Raw genomic sequence first — 18,201 nt, 5'->3', positions numbered from 1 at the left:
CATAAATATTGAACCTGTTTCACTGAGGTTAACTGAGATACAGGTATTATCCAAAGGGGACATCACAGCCTGTTCTGTTCTATACACTTCCCTGAATCCAAATATGCTGGTAGGGTAAACTTCATTTTGTTTCTCCTTTCTTTCTGCTTTTTTCTTCTCTCTCCATGGTAGCTTCCATGTTATTATTACAAAATAGTTAGAACATAATTCCTACCCTGAATTCCTTACAAAGCCCCCCAAACAGGGTTTTTCTGCAGTAAGAAAGCACTAAGAAAGGACTACTTGAATTGGCCCATACGGAGTTACATGCTAACTGTTGTTATTGTTCTCAGAGAGTGCATTTAAGGTTTTGGGAACAAACAATACAACGAACAGCTGAACAATTTTAATCATGGCCCAGTTCCTAGTTACAATTATTTTTAAGCTGTCTCACCATTAGCTAGACACTGAATTTTTTTTCGCAATAAAAAAATATATTATGTAAAACTTAAAGAAATACTGATTTTAAATTACAGTAAAAGTAAAAACCCACCAAAATCTCAAATGTAATATGCTATGACTTCTGCTCTTAGCACAGCACTTGTGTGTTACACAAAATTTTTAAAATGTTCCATTCTCTGTATACTTCATGTACAAGCCAGTTCTCTAGGAAAATATGCTTTCTTAGATAAGTTAAAAGAGTAGCCTCTGAACTCTGTGACTAGACAGAGAATATCAGATTTTGACCACAGACATGTCTGAGCAAAACTACAATGCATGCTCATATGAAAGGCATATTTCATGCATTCTGTATTTCAAAATGCTACAGCAGGGACACATCAAATCAGAGTAAGATGACAGCTCACGCAAGCAAATGAGAACAGGAGAATAAGATGGCACAAGGATGTGAAGATATTTGGAGAGACTACTGACCAAGAATATCCTTTTAAGATCCCTTCTCCATTCATTCAAGGCCTGATTCAATTACTTCTGCTGTAGTCAACAGGAAGACTTGTGGTCTTCAGTGTCTGTTATTGTGGCTCATTACTTGTGTTACAGTAGCACACTGAAGATTCAATTAAGCTCAAGCACTGTAATACCAGGTGCTATACAAACATCCACAGTGTCATAATCCCTTCTTACCAGAGACTGCATCAAGCAAGACCATGAGTCATATAGGGTAAAATAAATATGGCAAAACAAAACATGGGAAATAATCCAAAGAGAGCCTGAGGGATTCAAGCTGATTTACAAAAACAGTCGGTGGCAAAGCAAGGAAGACTTTAGTTGCCTGACTGTCACCGGTGCCCTATCTATTAAATCGTTCTGCCTGCTGATGGACTTTGGGTCAAACCTGCACTGCACACTACAAATGATAATTGAGTGAATAAAGTAAAAAACCTACCTACAAAATACAATGAACAGCTGTCACTGTGTTTCTACCTCATGCAGATTACCTGCACTGCAGTAAAACTATTTTGTGAAGGCCAGAATCCCTAGTATTCCACTTGCAACTCTTGTTTTTAATAAGAGTTCTGCAGGAATTTCATAAACAGAAACACAGAATCACTCCAGAGGTTACCCATTTCCCCTCCTCCCGCACTATGGCAGGCTCAGTTATAACTGTGTCATTCCTAACAGATGTTTGTCTCATCTGTTGACGGATGCTGCAAGCTATCGTTAGGCAATCTCTTCCAGCACTTCACCTCCCTTGCCATTAGAACTGTTTTTCTTACTTCTAATCAGAACCTTTCTTGCTACAGCTTATGCTATTAGTCCTTTTCCTACCATGTCTTCCCTTCGGTCTTCCCTTCTTTAGACTAATCAACCCAAACAAATCCAAATCTCTCCTTTTAAATCATCTTGTTGACTAACATTCAGCTTGACATCCACTCTAACCTTAGGGCTTCTCAAGGTTTAACCCCAGCCGGCAACTAAGCACCACGCAGCTACTTGCTCACTCCCCCACCCCTCCCTCCACCAGTGGGATTGGAAAAGAGACTAAGAAAAAGGTAAAACTTGAGACTTGAGATAAGAACAATTTAATAATTGAAATAAAATAATAATTACAACAACAGTTGTAATGAAAAGGAGAGACAGAGAGAGGAATAAAACCCAAAAGTAAAAAACAAACAAGTGATGCACAACACAACTGCTCACCGCCCGCTGACCGATGCCCAGCCAGTCCCCGAGCAGCGATCGGCAGGCCCCGGCCAGCTCCCCCAGTTTAGATACCAAGCATGACATCCGACGGTATGGAACATCCCTTTGGCTAGTTTGGGTCAGCTGTCCTGGCGGTGTCCCCCCCAGCTACTTGTGCACCTGCTCACTGGCAGAGCATGGGAAACTTGAACAGTCCTTGGTTTAGAGTAAGCACTACTTAACAACAGCTAAACATCAGTGTGTTATCAACTTTATTCTCATACTAAATCCAAAACACACTTTGTACCAGCTACTGAGAAGAAAATGAACTCTATCCCAGCCGAAACCAGGGCAGTGCTTTTTCTACAGTATTCTTACTTGGGTTGTCCATCCTGTATTTACACAGTTGATTATTCCTGTCTAAGTGTAGTATCTTGCACTTGCCTTTCAAACAGTTCTTGAACTTTATTTCTAAATGTAATGTTGAATTCTATTTTTTTTCTTTAGTGTATATAGAGTTAGTGTCAACTGCAAATTTTATAAGCCTCATCAATAGCATCATGAAAGGCACTATCAAAAATATTGAATACTGGGAAGCCTCAACAGATACTCATTCAAAACATCAAAGAACTACTGAAAAGTGCTATTTAGATACAGTTAGTAAGCCCATTTTGCACTCATTCTATGGTAGTTTAACTGAGAATGTTTGCCTTGATTTCTTACTAGAATGTCATAAAAATCAATACACTAAAATTGGGATAGACTTCCTAATTCTTCTGCAACCAGAGCCTGCTGCTCTATTGTAGATTGACCTGACACAGTTTGACAACTGACACAATTTGTTTCTGGCTGTTATTCGTATGTTGGGTGTTATTCAACTCTATCTTCTATATGTTTAAAATTAGGTTGTTTGTCATTTGTTCCAGAATTTTTGGGAGAACTGTATTTATATTGTTGACCAGTCTTTTTTTTCTAACTGTTCTTTTTCCTCCTTTCTAAAGGTAGTCATTACCTTTTTCCCTTTCATCACTTATCTTCAGTGAATTATCAAATACTAATTGATAACAGTCTGAGACTGTTTGGGTTTTTTTTAAATATTTATAAAGGTGCTACCTAAATTCCAGACAATCTGAAATAATTAACTTAGCTAAATACCATGCAGTCAAAATCTCTACTTTAATAAAGTAGACAGGGAAGCATGAAGGCTCATCTTGCAATTTCCTGAGTGCTTTCAGTGTTTTACTTCACACTGTTAATTGCCCCATCAGTAAAACCTTTTCCAATTTTTTGAACAATCGGGGCAATTGACTGGTTGTTTTTAGCAATATGTGTTGTTGCCTAGGAACAAAATGAGATTCATATACATATTTGGTCTTATGGCTACGAGGATCGAATGCCCTGTTTGGATTCTCTGGCAACTAAAAAGGGATGAGCTCACATCTTCACTTTCCAAACAGTATAGTACTATGCAGAAATAGCTGCTGAACTCTGGAAGCAGTGTAGATGCATCAGTGAAATGCTGCATCTAAACTAGTTAAACCTATTATTCTGCAGAGCTAGTTATCCCAGACACCAAACAGTGTTATAAACATCAGTGCTTTCAGATAGGGAATAAAGTTCTTCAAAGATAGTTCAGGCTTTTTCTACATGGTGCCACATCACTGATTTCAGCCAGAGTCAGATCAGATTAAAAATGGCAATTCCTTCCATCTACTGCCTTTACCCACCAAGATAAGATAATGCAAACCAAGGTTCATCTATGAAACATGAAAATGTTTCTAAGACATTTGTATAGCCTTGACACCAGATTAATACTAAACTCCATAACTGTGCAATTATAAGAGTCAAAAAATTCCTCCCTATCTTGTTAACACAACTCATACGTTGAAACTGGAAAAAGAATCAGTAGAAATAGTCACAGTCATCCTGATCCTTATCTTGTATTCATTTAGTTCCTTTTTCACCCTACATTCAGTGTGGAGGGAGTAATTTCACAGGTCACTTCTTACTGACTTCACATTTCCAAGAATTTTAAGGAACAAAAATAGAGTTTGTTGTGAAAACATAAATTACTGTCATACTGCATAGTAAGAATACTGAATGGGAATATTTGGGTGGAATTGCCTCTTTTGCTTTATTCTTTTTTAACTGTTTATAAACACATGTCGAATGACTCTAAGCTCTATGAATCTTCTGGCCAATAACCATAACCTTTCAATGCAAGGCCCAAGCTACTTCTCTGTAAGTACAGTTGTTTTCAAAATAAGAGACTGTGGAATAAACTCTGGGCAGGAGGACAATCTGTAAACAATTCAGAGAATTCTTTATACAAAGATTGGTTGGAATATCAAATAAATTGCCAAAAGTTATGCAGCCAGCAGTTAGTTACTTGTGTACATTACTTCAAGAAAAAGTTGGATTTTGCTTTGGAAAATAAGGAAGTACTACAGTGCAGCAGCCACTCACTCTTTTTTTTTTTTTTCTTTTTTTTCAGTTGGGGTTATGGTTAGGCTGTTTCACATTGTTGAGAAATATACTACAATTAGCAAACTTTCATTTTCTGTAATCTGCAATAAAGTTTCCCATGATTATAAAAGACTGACCACTGGGTTCCCTTTGCAAGATTACATTTATATCTTTACTTGCTGAAGTAAACATGTCTTTTTTTTTTTGGCTTAAGGATGCCTAGCAGCACTTTAAAAAGAAATTTAAGACTGGAAAAACAGATGAGGAAGACAAGATAAGACATCTTAATGAGTACACAGATAACTAGATAATTCAACAAATACCTGAAGAAAAGGAAAAATTGAAACAAACATCTTAACTGTTACATGTTTCTGTCATGTCCAACCCTTTTGTGGTCATCAGGACTCATTACACAGCAGGAAAAACAATCAGATACAGGAGAAACAGTTCAGGGAAAAGGAAAACAACATGAAAAGCCAAATGCAAATTAATTTTTCACCAAAAATTTGTCTCATAATAAAACTGATTAAAAATTGTTTTTGTTGGAGTAAAAGTTACTGCTACAGTTTGCCAGAAAACTAAAACACTGAGATGATCACCATGACAGAACACAGGAAAGAAGCAAAATAAAAAGAGGTTTCATGAAACTTCAAACTTTTCATTGGAAAAGGAAAAAATAAGAAGGCTCAGAGATTGCTGGTATCAGTCAAGTCCCTTCATTCACCCATGCTGTCATCCTGTGCCTGGTGCCACAAACAGAAGTAGTAGCAATGACAGACACTGCTGTTGCAACAAGAAAGATAAAAGGAAAGTGGATGAAAAATAAAAATATCACCCAGTTCCTTTCCTTACCAATATATGCTTGTTTCCTGCAGCACATCTCCTAATACTCTGTCCAGTGTATTTTTCAAGTTCTCCAAAGATCAGGTTCTACTGTCTCTTCAAAGATGCTTTTGTGACTGAGGAACAAGTAGAAATGATACAGCTATGAGCTAACAGGTAAAGTAACGGGGCTGATTAACATGGGCAACATCAATAACTGCTACTGCCCGCCCAATCAGGAAGAAGTAGATGAGGTCTTCTTCACACAACTTGGTCTTGGTCCTCATTGGGAACTTTAACCACTCCAATATCTGCTGAAGGAAACATACAGCAGGGCACAAGCAATCCAGGAGGTTGCTGAAGTGCACTGATGATAAATTCCTGACTTGGGTGTCTGAGGAGCCAATGAGGGTAAGTACTCAGCAGGACCTCACACCTGCAAACAGGAAGAACTGGTCAGAGACCTGAAGGTTAGGGGAAGCCTTGACTGGCATGTGACAGTGGAATTCAGAATCCTGAGGGGAGGGAATAAAGTTAAAAGCAGGATCACAACACTAGACTTCAGGAGGGCAGACTGGCCTGTTCAGGAACCTACTCGGAAGAATCCTACGGGATACAGTCCTGGAGCAAAGAGGGGTCCAGGACAGAGGTTTAATTTTCAAAGATCACCTCATCTACACTAAAGAACTGTCCATCCCCATGTGCAGGAACTCAAGCAAAGGTGTCAGGAGGCCTGAAGGGATGAACAAGGTGCTCCTGACAAAACTGAAACACAACAAGAAAGTAAACAAGAGGTGAAAGCAGGGATAGGTGGACCCAGGAAGTACACAGAGACATTGTCTAAGCACGCAGAGATGGGGTTAGGAAAGCCAAAGTCTACCAGCAGCTGGATCTGGTGACAGATGGAAACTTCTACAAGTACATCAGCAGCAAAAGGAAGACTAGCGAAAATGTGGCCTAGCTGCTGAACGGGATAGGGTACATGGAAAAGGCCAATATACCCATCTCAATATAAGAAAGAAATTTTTCACAGTGAGAACAATCAGTCACCGGAACAACCTCCTAAGGGACATGACAGAGTCCCCATCACTGGTGATTTTCAAGACACAACTAAACAGAGTGCTAGAGATAATGTCCTCTAGGCTCCTTTGCCACAAAGCATTGGACTATATGTTCTTTCAGGATGACTTCCAACATGGGCTGTTCTAAGATTATAAGATTCTGTGATACTATGATTTTATACTTAATAGTAAAAAGCATTTTATACTTAATGCTTTCTTCATCTCAGCCTTTACTAGGAACGATATTTTCCTTCAGGAATCCCAGGCCCCAGATGCTAGTGGGAAAGTCTGGACCAAGGAACAGTTACCCTAATAGTTACCTGCATGAACCAGCAATGTGCCCTTGTTGCAAAAAACAACAGCCTGCTGGGCTACATTAGGAAGAGTGTTACCAGCAGGTCAAGGTAGGTGATATTTCCTCTCTGCTCAGCACTGATGAGACACATCTGGAGTTCTGGGCTCCCCAGGACAAGGAGGACACAGACATAATGGAGCAAGTTCAGCAAAGTGCCACAAAGATGATTAAGGGATGAGCTGGGACTCTTTAGTCCACATAGCAGAAGGCTCAGGGAATCTTACCCATGTGTATAAATACCTGCTGGGAGGTTGTAAAGAGCAGCCACACTCTTCTTGGTGTGCAGAGAAAGCACAAGTGACAACAGGCACAAACAAATACATAATAAGCTATTTAAATATAAGAAAAAAGCTTCTTACTGTGATAAGGCTAGACCACTGGAACACGTTGTCTAGAGAGGATTAGGAGTCTCCATCTTTGCAGATATTCAAAATTCAAACAACCTGCTGTACTTGACCCTGCTTTGAGCACGGAGCTTGGAGCACATGATGTCCAGAGGTCCCTTTTAACCTCAATCATCCTGCGATTCTGTGCTCCAGGTAAAGTTCTCATGAAATTTAAAACATCTTGCCTCTTTCAAAAATGTTTTGGTTTTCCTCAAAATCCAGTAAGAAGGAAGATGAAGATGAAGGAAGCACAACCCTTGCTACTAAACCCACACCAACTAGTAAATAACCCAAAATCAGAACAAAGTCTGTCATGTAGCTGTAGTGCTATATCATCAGATGATGTTCCACATGTTGGAGGTAAAATCTGTGAGGTTTAAATTAAGACTCAGAGCAGATTTACTAGAAAGCCTTTCTTTTCTTGATCCAAGCATTTATCATCATTTTAGATGAACAGCTGAAGTTCATCTTTTGTAATGATAAATTATGGCTGGATGAAACTTGTCTGGGCTTGCCCTTCATTTCATTCTTAGTTGCATTCCCTTGGTCTTTGAGGAACACGCAGTCAAATTAGGAAGTGCTCTTACAAAACGGTTTGCAAGAAAGCAGGGCTATTTCTGTAAACAATAGGAAAGTCCAGTTGTTGAATATCTATGTATTCATGAGAGAGGAAAAGAAAACAGGGCTATTTGACAAAAAAACATCCAAAAACATACCAAAGGGTCTTCACAGTGATGGAGATGCCACAAGTGACAGTTGTGATCTACCCTGGTGTAAGGTAATAAATTATACATTGAAGTCCCAGGGAGTAAAAGATTCACAGTTACTCACTCAGGATGTTACTAGAAACAAAGTCTTGGAAGAAAGTAAAGATCAAATACTAAACTGCAGACAAAGGTCATGGAGAAAGACAGCATTTCTCAAAGAGAAAGTCTGAGATAATATCTGTAAGCAATGCTAGTGACAAGGCAGAAAGGGAGGAGACTTGTGTCTGTACGTATTTATTATTGCCAAATAGGCTGAAAAAAACCCAACATCACTGCTATGGTATTTTCTTCACTAGATCTAAAGAACAGCAGCAGTGGAATCTGCTGTTCGTGTTAAAGTGTCAGGAGGGGAAAGAACAAAGACATGGAAACATCTGCTTTTAGAAGCCACTTCAAAAATAATTATGCAATAGCCTGTGAAAAACATCTGTTAAAAATGCTGCTGTCCACCCATCACATAGAAAGAAGTCACTTAAGGAAAATATAAGAAAGACTGGGAGACGATCAAGGCTGACTTTCTCTTGGAACACCGATTACCCCAAATCTAAACTGAAACCCAAGGGCAAGATTAGGAGGAGAAATATATGACAGAAGCAAGCGGGATTGATACACCACTGCCAAACAGATGGTACAACCTGCAGTTACATAATCAATACAAATTGAACCAGAAACTATGCTTAGTGTCTGCACTCTTTCTGCATACAAACAAATCGCTTCCCGGGAATTTTCAGCCCTCCCATTCACAGAATCTAAGGCCTTGCAATTAGTCACGGAGTTCTCTGTTCTACACCAGCAAGGCTATTTCAGCACAGAGTCTCCCTGCCCATCACACCTGAGTTTTCTATAAATCTCATCATAGCACATCTCATTATACATGATTTGTTTCACATCCAAACCTTTCAGGTGGACTAGTGAGTCCAACAGAGTGCTGTGTTAACACAATGCTTCCTGAGTCGTAAAGAATGCTCTCTCCTTATCACTTTGATGTGCTGTGCACACTTAATAACTCATTCAGTACTGATTTACAAGTCCTGATGTAGGTGATTTAATCTAAAACATTTCAACCAGCGATTGAGATAGTCAGTGTGCACATGCTGTTCCCACGGTCCTGCTGATGACCAGACCCTGGCTGAACCGTGATGTTTAGCCCTGTTCTACCCAGTGCCTACACCTTTAGCCAAAGTAAAGTAAGACTTCATGTTTTAGTTCTTAAGAAGGCTTACATGAGCAAAACCACAACACCTGACACTTTAAAACTTCTGCATTGAACACTCAGTATAGCTGACTTCATCTGCAGATCAGATGGCATACTACTGATGAGATTCCACATAGCATGTGACAGAAACAGGCTGGATAGGAGACCCCTGCCTCTCCTGTATCCTCAAGTTCATGATCAAATTCAGTTGCATAAGAATTTCTGCCCTTCCTACCAAAAGAAATTACCCTTGGGCCTCAGAACAGACCACTAAAATTCATTGCCATGTGTTGCTGCATTTGCTTCAGAAGTGGGTATTTGTCAGTAGGAAGCAAAGGAATTGCTATAAATCCAATATGGCTTGTAATATGCTTTGAGATCCTTGGTGGTAAGGGACAAGTTGGAGTAATGTAAGAAGATATAATTTCCATATCAATAAAACAATGACTCCAAAATATAGTCACCTTGCTGCTTAAGCTGTCAGAACAAAATGCAATAAAGGGAAGAGGGAATGATGATTTAAACATGTCCCAAATAGCTGTAAACGAGATTTTAAATTCATTGAAATTCCCAGGAGTTGTATTCTCAAAACAATTACTTATAAGAAGCATCATTTCAATGTTTCCTCTCCTTATTTTTATAAATAAAGAATTTTTTTATGCAATTTTTTAGCCTCTGCTAGTCTTAGTTCTTTCCTGAACTATCAACACAGTGATTACTGCAGATGGTTTAATGAATGTTTCCTTTAATCTGTATATTTTTGTAAAGGAACATTAAATGAACCCAAAAACTTAACCCCAGCCTTCAGGGTTTGGTAAAAGCCACACGTGTTTTGCTACCTAAAAGTATTTACAGATGAGGAGTAACACTTACTATGACAGATCTAGGTGTTTGTAAAGGAGTAGGAGGGCAGGTGGGAGAGATGTATGAGTATGTGCCACTGTCAAGTGTTTCCTTGAAATCCACAGACTCCCAGCAGTGTTCCAGAACAAGATCAGCGAGCCAAATCTTTAACCTTCTCTTCCATATAGAGGATCTCTATTTTAATGCCCATGGAGCATGTTTTGGAGATCTGGGAAGGGAATTATGAAAATACAGCTACACAGCAAGAGCTTTGTCATATTCCTCAGGTTAAACGAACAGAGGAAGAGCTCTGCCTATCATTGCACTTCAGATTCATAGGCAAGGAGAGAAGATATTGAACTATATTGCTCCCTGAATATTTTGTTCAATTAAAGCCTGCAAAATTTGGCTCAAGTAAACAGTCTTCAAATTCCTGTCTCCTGCAGCTGGAATGCAGTGAAGCCACCAGAATGAAGACCAAGCTAAATATTTTAACTGAGCAAGATACATTCTGGTTTTGTGCTCCAAACTACATGGAAGTCTACATTATGAAATGGGATTACAGGATTAGGGCAGCTTTGCCTTTGGCATCTGGGAAGTGTGGCAATTGGCTTCAGTATAGAATTTCCCCAGCTAACATAGGTCACATGGGTCAGACCAATTTCCATGTCCATGCAGGACCAGCATACACATGTAAATGCCATATGGTTGCTGCCTGACTGCAAATGACCTAGTAATAGTTCATTACAATGCTGCCACTAAGTTCTAGTGCCAGTTAATTTAACAGTGTAATTTAATCAAAACCTTAGGTACCATGTAATCTGTATTAAAAACAGAAATTTCCCTCTCTGCTGTTTCCAAGTGCCTGGGATGGGGCTGAAGGAATAACTATACTTATAATGCCTTTCATTTTTTGAAGGGAAGACAAACTAGAAAAGGACATTCAAGGGTCCTGAAATATAGGCAGGTTCATCTACACAGGGAAGCTAATTTGGATTAAAGTAGAGTATGAATTTAAATTTAAATCTTCCTGATTAGCCCCTGATGAGATAGCAACTTCTAGCATCACTTGTCTTGCACAGTCTTACCTGAGAATCTGTGCAGGAAATTAATTTGGGACAATCTATCAGGAGGAGCGACTGGAATAATTTCCTATGAGAAAATCCCTGGGACTGATTGTTCAAATGCTGCTAAATTGTATACTCAAGTCCTCTTCTATACCTGACTGGGCTGTCACACTAGTTGCTCAGTTCCACTGGACCCTGCTCCCCAAGGTTTACTAGTGAAAGAGCAAAAGCATGATGGAGGTTACCCTGAGCAGAAGGTCACACTAACATTTTCATCCAGCAGTACTGTCTTTACAGTCCAGAGCTGAACTTCTTGTACATGAGTTAACACAATTCCTAGAAGATACTCAAGTAAAAGAATTAACCACTTTCTCATGTATCAATGAGATGCAATCAGCATATCAGTGAGAAAAGCTGTGTGATACCTAACATACTGAGCAGGGATTGCTCTTGTCCAGCAAATGACTTTGGCCCATGCTATAAACCAGAGCAAGATATTAAAATCCTGGAAAATCTTCGCCTCTCTGGAAGAAACAGAAGATTTAATCTGGTCTTCATACATTTGGGGGAGGAAAATACAATCCCTTCCTCTTTTCAAATGTATAAAGCTGTTCAGAGAGGGCAATAAACCATTTGTGTTACGTTACATGCTGAAAGCAACACCTCATAGATGATTAGATGTACATAAAGCAAATGAAATCAGACAGCTCTGATGTCTGTCAGCCTTCAATTAACATTATTCCCATTTCCACTCAGAATTTTTTTAGGATTTTCCACCTTGTTCAAGTATGCTCCAAACCATCCACTTTACAGCAGAAGGAAATCGCTTGTCAGTTAAAGAACAATGACTTTGTCACCAACTTCTCTCATTACATTTTTGCTACTAGCCACCATATAGACTAATTTAGATTTTTTTTACTACAAATCCAGCTACAATAAACAAAAATATGTAGTTCCTTGTGTGGGGCACTAAATATATGAAGATAAATTTTCCATAACACTTAGAATTTTGTGGAAGCTATTACAGGGAAAAATAAAACCGTGCACATGAATGGAGTCTCACCAAGGCACTTTTGTTCCCCAAGCAGACAGGTAAAATTTAAAATAACAGCATTCAGAATTCAAAGACAAAACTTAAATCTCAGTGCAAATTTTAAAAACATTTCTGCTACTGTTTCATAGTTTTGTGCACCATTTTTAAGCATCTTTCCACTGGTAGTGCATAAGAGCAGCACTTCTCTGCATATTGTAAGTAACCTGATTAGTGAATTTTATTTGTACGTCATGAACTGAGTCTTGCAAATGGGAAGGTAAAAACACCAATAATTCACTGTTTTCTTCCCTCAAAATTCTCTTTCTATCCCTTTTTCTTTTTCATTAAGGCTGAAATAGAGGTTGCAACAACAAAAGCACAAGCCTCAGCAATTTGAAATAAAGTAGTAACTGTATTCAGTTGTACCAGTACCAAGTTCTTGTCCACTGTGGACTATACATGTTATCTAGCATCACAGGTCTGTGAGAGCAAAATTACGATGAGCTAGTTGTATCAGATCTTCTACATTTCATTAGCTATAGCAGTTTATTTCATAATCACAGAATGGTTTGGGTTGGAAGGGACCTTAAAGATGATCTAGTTCCAACCCCCTGCCATGGGCAGGGACACCTTCTACTAGATCATATTGCTCAAAGCCCTGTCCAACCTGCCCATGAACACTTCCAGGGATGGGGCATCCACAACTTCTCTGGCGAATCTGTTTCGGTGTCTCATCACCCCCACAGTAAAGAATTTCCTCCTAACATCTAAATCTACCTTCCTTCAGTTTAAAGCCATTCACCCTTGTCCTATCATTACATGCCCTTGGAAAATGGTCCTATGTCATTGCCGTACCTGAACACTGCTACCATCTGTGCTACAGATCTCTTTTAGAAAGCAAACCGCTCCTGATTTAAAGGTGGAAAACACACCACAAGTGAAGGCAAATTGCTCCTTCACTACTAATTACCATTGAAGGTAGCACTCTAGGCTGTTTCTCTAGTGGACAGAGGAAATAACACCTTTGATAAACACAGCTAAATTCACAAAGTTTAGAAATTCTAAGACTGCTCTGCATATTTTAGTTCAACCCCTTCTAACTACACTGTGAAAATAATGATTATGGATTTGGACCCAGTGTTTCATTAGTGGTCTCTCTGGTGCCACATCCAAAGGTAATATAATCTTATTCTATTTGATAAATGCTGCAACAAGCCTTTTACTGCCAGTCAGATTCTACTGTCTGTGCTGTTTCTCCTTCCTCAGAGGTCAGACCACACTCCTCATCCTCCACCCAACCACCTCTCCCACAATCCTCAGGGCTATTTAACTACTTAGCAGGAACGAGCTACGGCTGCACATCATCCATGTCAATCAACCCACTGCCGTCAAGGCAAGGGCACAGCTGCATATTATCAATGCTAATCAACCCACTGCCTTCATTCCTCTACAGATAAACACCTTCACATTTACCCAAGCAAGGGGTTGCTCATGTTCAATTAGTTAGATACTTTTTATTCTGAATATTATTTAAGAATATTTAATACAGAATTCTACATTCTAAGCATAGCAACATTTGTTGTATTTAGATAGATGACGCTTAGTTTACTTATATTGACCTATATTGTTCAGAGGGGTGCATTTATCAAGTCTTAGGGTTGTGCATATAGGTAGGCTATCTCCATTATCACCAGTTTCTCATACTAATGGCAGCACAACATGACCAGATACACATTCCACAGACCTGCACAATGGTTCAGCCAGCATTTTAAAGACAGAATCCAGAGGAAAATACAAGACCACTGCAATTATAAATGATATTTCTGTCTCTGCCCTTTTTTATTGCATCTATATTTTCTACCAGCTGTCACATTATATTTTATACCAAAACCTTGATAAAGAAACTGAATACCAGGCTGCACTACAAAGCACTCTCCTCAGAGAAGAATCCCATAATTCCCTTTTATAACCTATCAGCTAAGCAGTGTTTAATTCATACAATATGGTGTACTCTGATTTTGCATAGTGCTATTCTTTTTAAAATCAGAATGCCATGTGGAACGGAGTCAAGTGCCTCGCAGAGGCCCAAGTACATCATGACAACCATCAGTTCAATCTGGGATGTTCTTCATCCACCCCCTCAATGGACATCCATTCTGTGCAGCTGGATACTCTGGGAAACTGAACCACATTGCAACTTTCTCTCTCAGCAAGCAGCAGCACACTGTGAAGAAGAGAGGAGCTCTGGACTTTCACTTCCACACCCTGCCCTCCAAGCCGAGGGACCAACCACAACACATTTCTTTGCTGTACAGCAGCTCTTCTCACTTCTTCATGGCCACAGACAGTTATAACCGATCAGATTATTGAGGATACGGCTGGGCTGCAGTGGACCCTGGCAGAAGTTGCAGTGGGTGAAGTTCATGCTGTTTGCTGTCATGGACATTTTTAGATCACTGTGTGTGATGGACACTGTACAATAGGAGCAGCAGTCTGCCTGATGATATTACACTTTTAGAATACGTTGAAGAAAGTTTCCATTACTTTACTACATACAAGCACTGTTGTTACCTTTCTAGTATTACTCATCAAATCTTAGCACTACCAGTGCCATCTCAGTATTATTGTGCCTCCTTCCTGATGGCTTTTTTTTTATTTTGTTCTAAAACCTCCGTAACTTCATGGATTGTATAAATAATGTTTACAAAATATTATTTCCAACATTATTATTTCCAACATACATAAAAAATGCATATAGGCTTGAAACTCCAAGTGTTACCTTTTAAGCGTTGTGGTATCTGTCCACTTTCCTGTCTACTGTCTGTGAGAGAAAGGCAGGCACCAGAGCAGACATCTTTATGAAGGATTTATTTCCCAGACATACTTGTGACAGCTTCTCTCCTAAACAACTGAAAATAGTTCAGTTTCTATAAAATACCAGCATTCACAACAGTGAAAATACAATAAGCTGCGGCTGCCTGTAATACTGCAGAGCAGACTCAGTGGGCACTTCATCACTTAAGACATGTTAGCAAAGTTCTAAAATTTAGTTAAATTTAGTTGAAAGGTTCTAAAACTTACTTAGTCTGCTGGCAGTCTGTAACGTCCCAAATTATTCTAGCAAAACCTGATACACTACAGAACTACTTGATCTATCTCTGCAAAATTAGGCATGCTGAGCACTACAGATTGCATTTAATCCCTCTTTTTTGAAGATCAGGAGATGGAAACACCACATATGTAAATGTGTGGGCATAGTAACTATTTGATACCACCACACCTCCAAGAATGGATTGGAAGCAGAGAGGACCATTTCACTCCATTTCAGAAGACCAAAAGATGTGGCCAGAGAGAAGGAATTCACTGCCTTCTCTCTCTTTTTTTTTTTTTTTGTTTTTTAAACCAGTTGAATACTGCAAGGTAAATATAATCCTTAATTTAAGTGTATTGATAGGAGATTCCCCAAGCCTTGGTCAGGGAGTCAATTTGTTCCTTCATCTAGCTGGTAGAGTGAAATATTTCATCAAAACTACATTTCTCTTCAACCACCTCACATCTACAGCAGAAAGAAGCCATAAAAAAAGAGGCCTCTTTGCAGAGACTTAGAAGTTAAGCAAGAATAACAGAAAATGGAAATGGATGTAAGAGGTAATGGATTTGTAAGTTTTTTGCTGATGTAAAAATCGGCAAATTTGGTGGATCCTCCATTGAGACAGACAGTTCCAGTCTGATATTATTTAAGTTACATTAATAAAGAGTAATTCAACCACTTCCAATAAAAACACCCGTATATAATCAACAGGATCAAGACAAATTCAGGGATGGGCAGCATGTTAAAAAATTTCTTACAACTGCTTTTAACTGGTTAAATTATTCAACTCTGGTATGGATAGACAATGTGTTTGTTGTTATTGTTACAAAGATACAGTACATATCTCTAATCGATAATAAATGAAGTTGGAAATCCTACTGTATTACAACAACAAGTATGAGGTCTCCATTTTGAATGAAAATGAAGATTGTTTTGTGAGTTCCATACTACCAGTACACAGGTGACAAGCAACTAGATTTAAATTCCAAAAAGAAGTGTAGGTAGCAGGTGTAGCAACTAGATTTAAATTCCAAACAGGAGTGTAGGTAGCAGGACAATTAGTTCATGACTACCATGCTACCTTAGAAAGGAAAAAGGTAGCTCAGTGTTCACCTCCTCAAAGACAAAAGCACTGTGGAGCACATGCATTAGCAGAACGTTGGGTTCTCAGCAACCTAAGCAGCCTCAGCAATGCAGAGTCTCTGTGCCTTTGCACAGGGCATTTGAATCACTCCCTTGGATTTAGGTACCTAGGATTCTGCCTAAGTTTTTCTTTAGGCATCTAAGTGCTTTTTTGGATCTCACGCTAAAGTCTTACTTATCATAGAACCTTTTCCAAAACTTCCATTAATTTCTTTAGCAATTACCAGAAGACCATGAGATTATTTCACTAATCAACAAAATAAATAAAGTATTAAATTGCTTTTCTGGTTTTAAACAAACCAAAAGAAAACACATCTACAAAGTAAACCTAAAACATTGGGTTATGTGATTAAACCACTTTATAATAAAATGTATACGTAGTGACTTCTGAGACCCTACTGATGGAGATCACAAAATCTATTGCTTAATTGTTATCAACGAATGTATAAATACACATCATCAACCAGTTACTGTGCACACATCTTCCTTGTCCACACCAAGAAACAGAAACACTGCACAAAACTCCAAATCTTTGCTATATCCCCCACACTACTGGGAGGTTACTCAGCATCTGCATGAAAACACACTCTCTCTGCAAGTGAACACCAGATTAAATACTGTATGACCTAGAAACAGCAGGGCATCTAATCCAGGCAAGTATAATGACTTTGTTGTGTCTTCTTGGGGAAGACAAATACTTTTTGCTCTTTTCAGAACTCTAGGATGGAGATAACCAGTATCGTTTCACAGGGCTAGGGTAATGGTCTTAAAATGATCTAGAAGTAGTAAGAACTGCATGCTAATGTTAAGTAAACCTGCATGTTGGAATGAGAAGGAATCCATATCCATATGGCTTAATCAGGTCATTCTCCCCTTCTCTTTTCTATGTAAAATTAAGAGAACTCAAAAAGAAATTGCAACTCATCACCCTTACAGTGATTTTATTCCTCCTGACAGACTTTTAGTATTCAGGCTGAAAGATGTGGGTTCTACTTTCATTCTCTTTTGATTTATATAATGATCCTGTTTGTTCGTGCTGAGTCTAGATTCTTCATGAGCTCAGTATACTGTCAACAACAGCAGGACTTTCAGTTGGGCTTTGCGGATGCTGATGTTGAATTGCAATTGAATTTATACAGCTCTGAAGTTTCTCTGAACCACAACCTTCAGATTCATGACCAAACTTAGGATGGAGTTAGACCCGTGTTCTGTCCCAGAGCCAGTCTTCTTCAACACTGTTTAATTTGCTTGAGGTTCCAAGGACAATATCCTGCAGGAAGGATGGAGATTTCACTCCTCTCAACAGCAGAAAAAATGCACTCCTGGGAGTGTCACGCCCCTTGGAGTTGAAAAAGGATAGCTATATAGAGAATAGCAGCGCATGTGTCTGACCTTTCCAAGAAAGCAACAGACATATCCGAGCACGTCAAATCTCCAACCACAAAATCACATTTCAATATTAGTATTTTGCATCAGTATTCTAACTAAAATAATGCATAAAAGGTAAACTTGGAACAGAAAAACTTAAGGTCACATACAAGATCTATAAAAAGTGTCCTCTTAGAGGAAAATACGCATTAACTCTTTACCTGTCATGGCTCAGACTCACTTTTCAAGATAAAGTTCGGTAAATGCAGAAAACATCTAAAAAATTACCACAAATCAGGGAAGTGCATGAAGCAGCTCTTGAAAACATACAATATTCAGGTACAGACCTCAGGAACTATGGCCATAACTAACTGCTAACATATATAAATTGTTGCTTGCACTAACTATAACAGAAGATTTTCAAAGACCTCTTTGCTCTTAGAACACCTACAGTCCCATCAGGAGACTCAACCAGCATTATAA

The 18,201-nt window shown here is 38.8% G+C and overlaps 1 long non-coding RNA gene across 4 annotated transcripts in view; it reads right to left on the bottom strand.

The window, feature by feature from the left end:
- LOC114015758 (uncharacterized) overlaps window positions 1-18,201 on the bottom strand; it is a 166,538-nt gene that overhangs the window by 88,494 nt on the left and 59,843 nt on the right. The gene's annotated exons all lie outside the window — the stretch shown is intronic.

This window comes from Falco cherrug, chromosome 7 (genome assembly GCF_023634085.1).
Source record: "Falco cherrug isolate bFalChe1 chromosome 7, bFalChe1.pri, whole genome shotgun sequence".
Lineage (NCBI taxonomy): Eukaryota > Metazoa > Chordata > Aves > Falconiformes > Falconidae > Falco > Falco cherrug.
The sequence above is the reverse complement of the archived record's forward strand: the minus strand, read 5'-3'. Positions and strand labels throughout refer to the sequence as shown.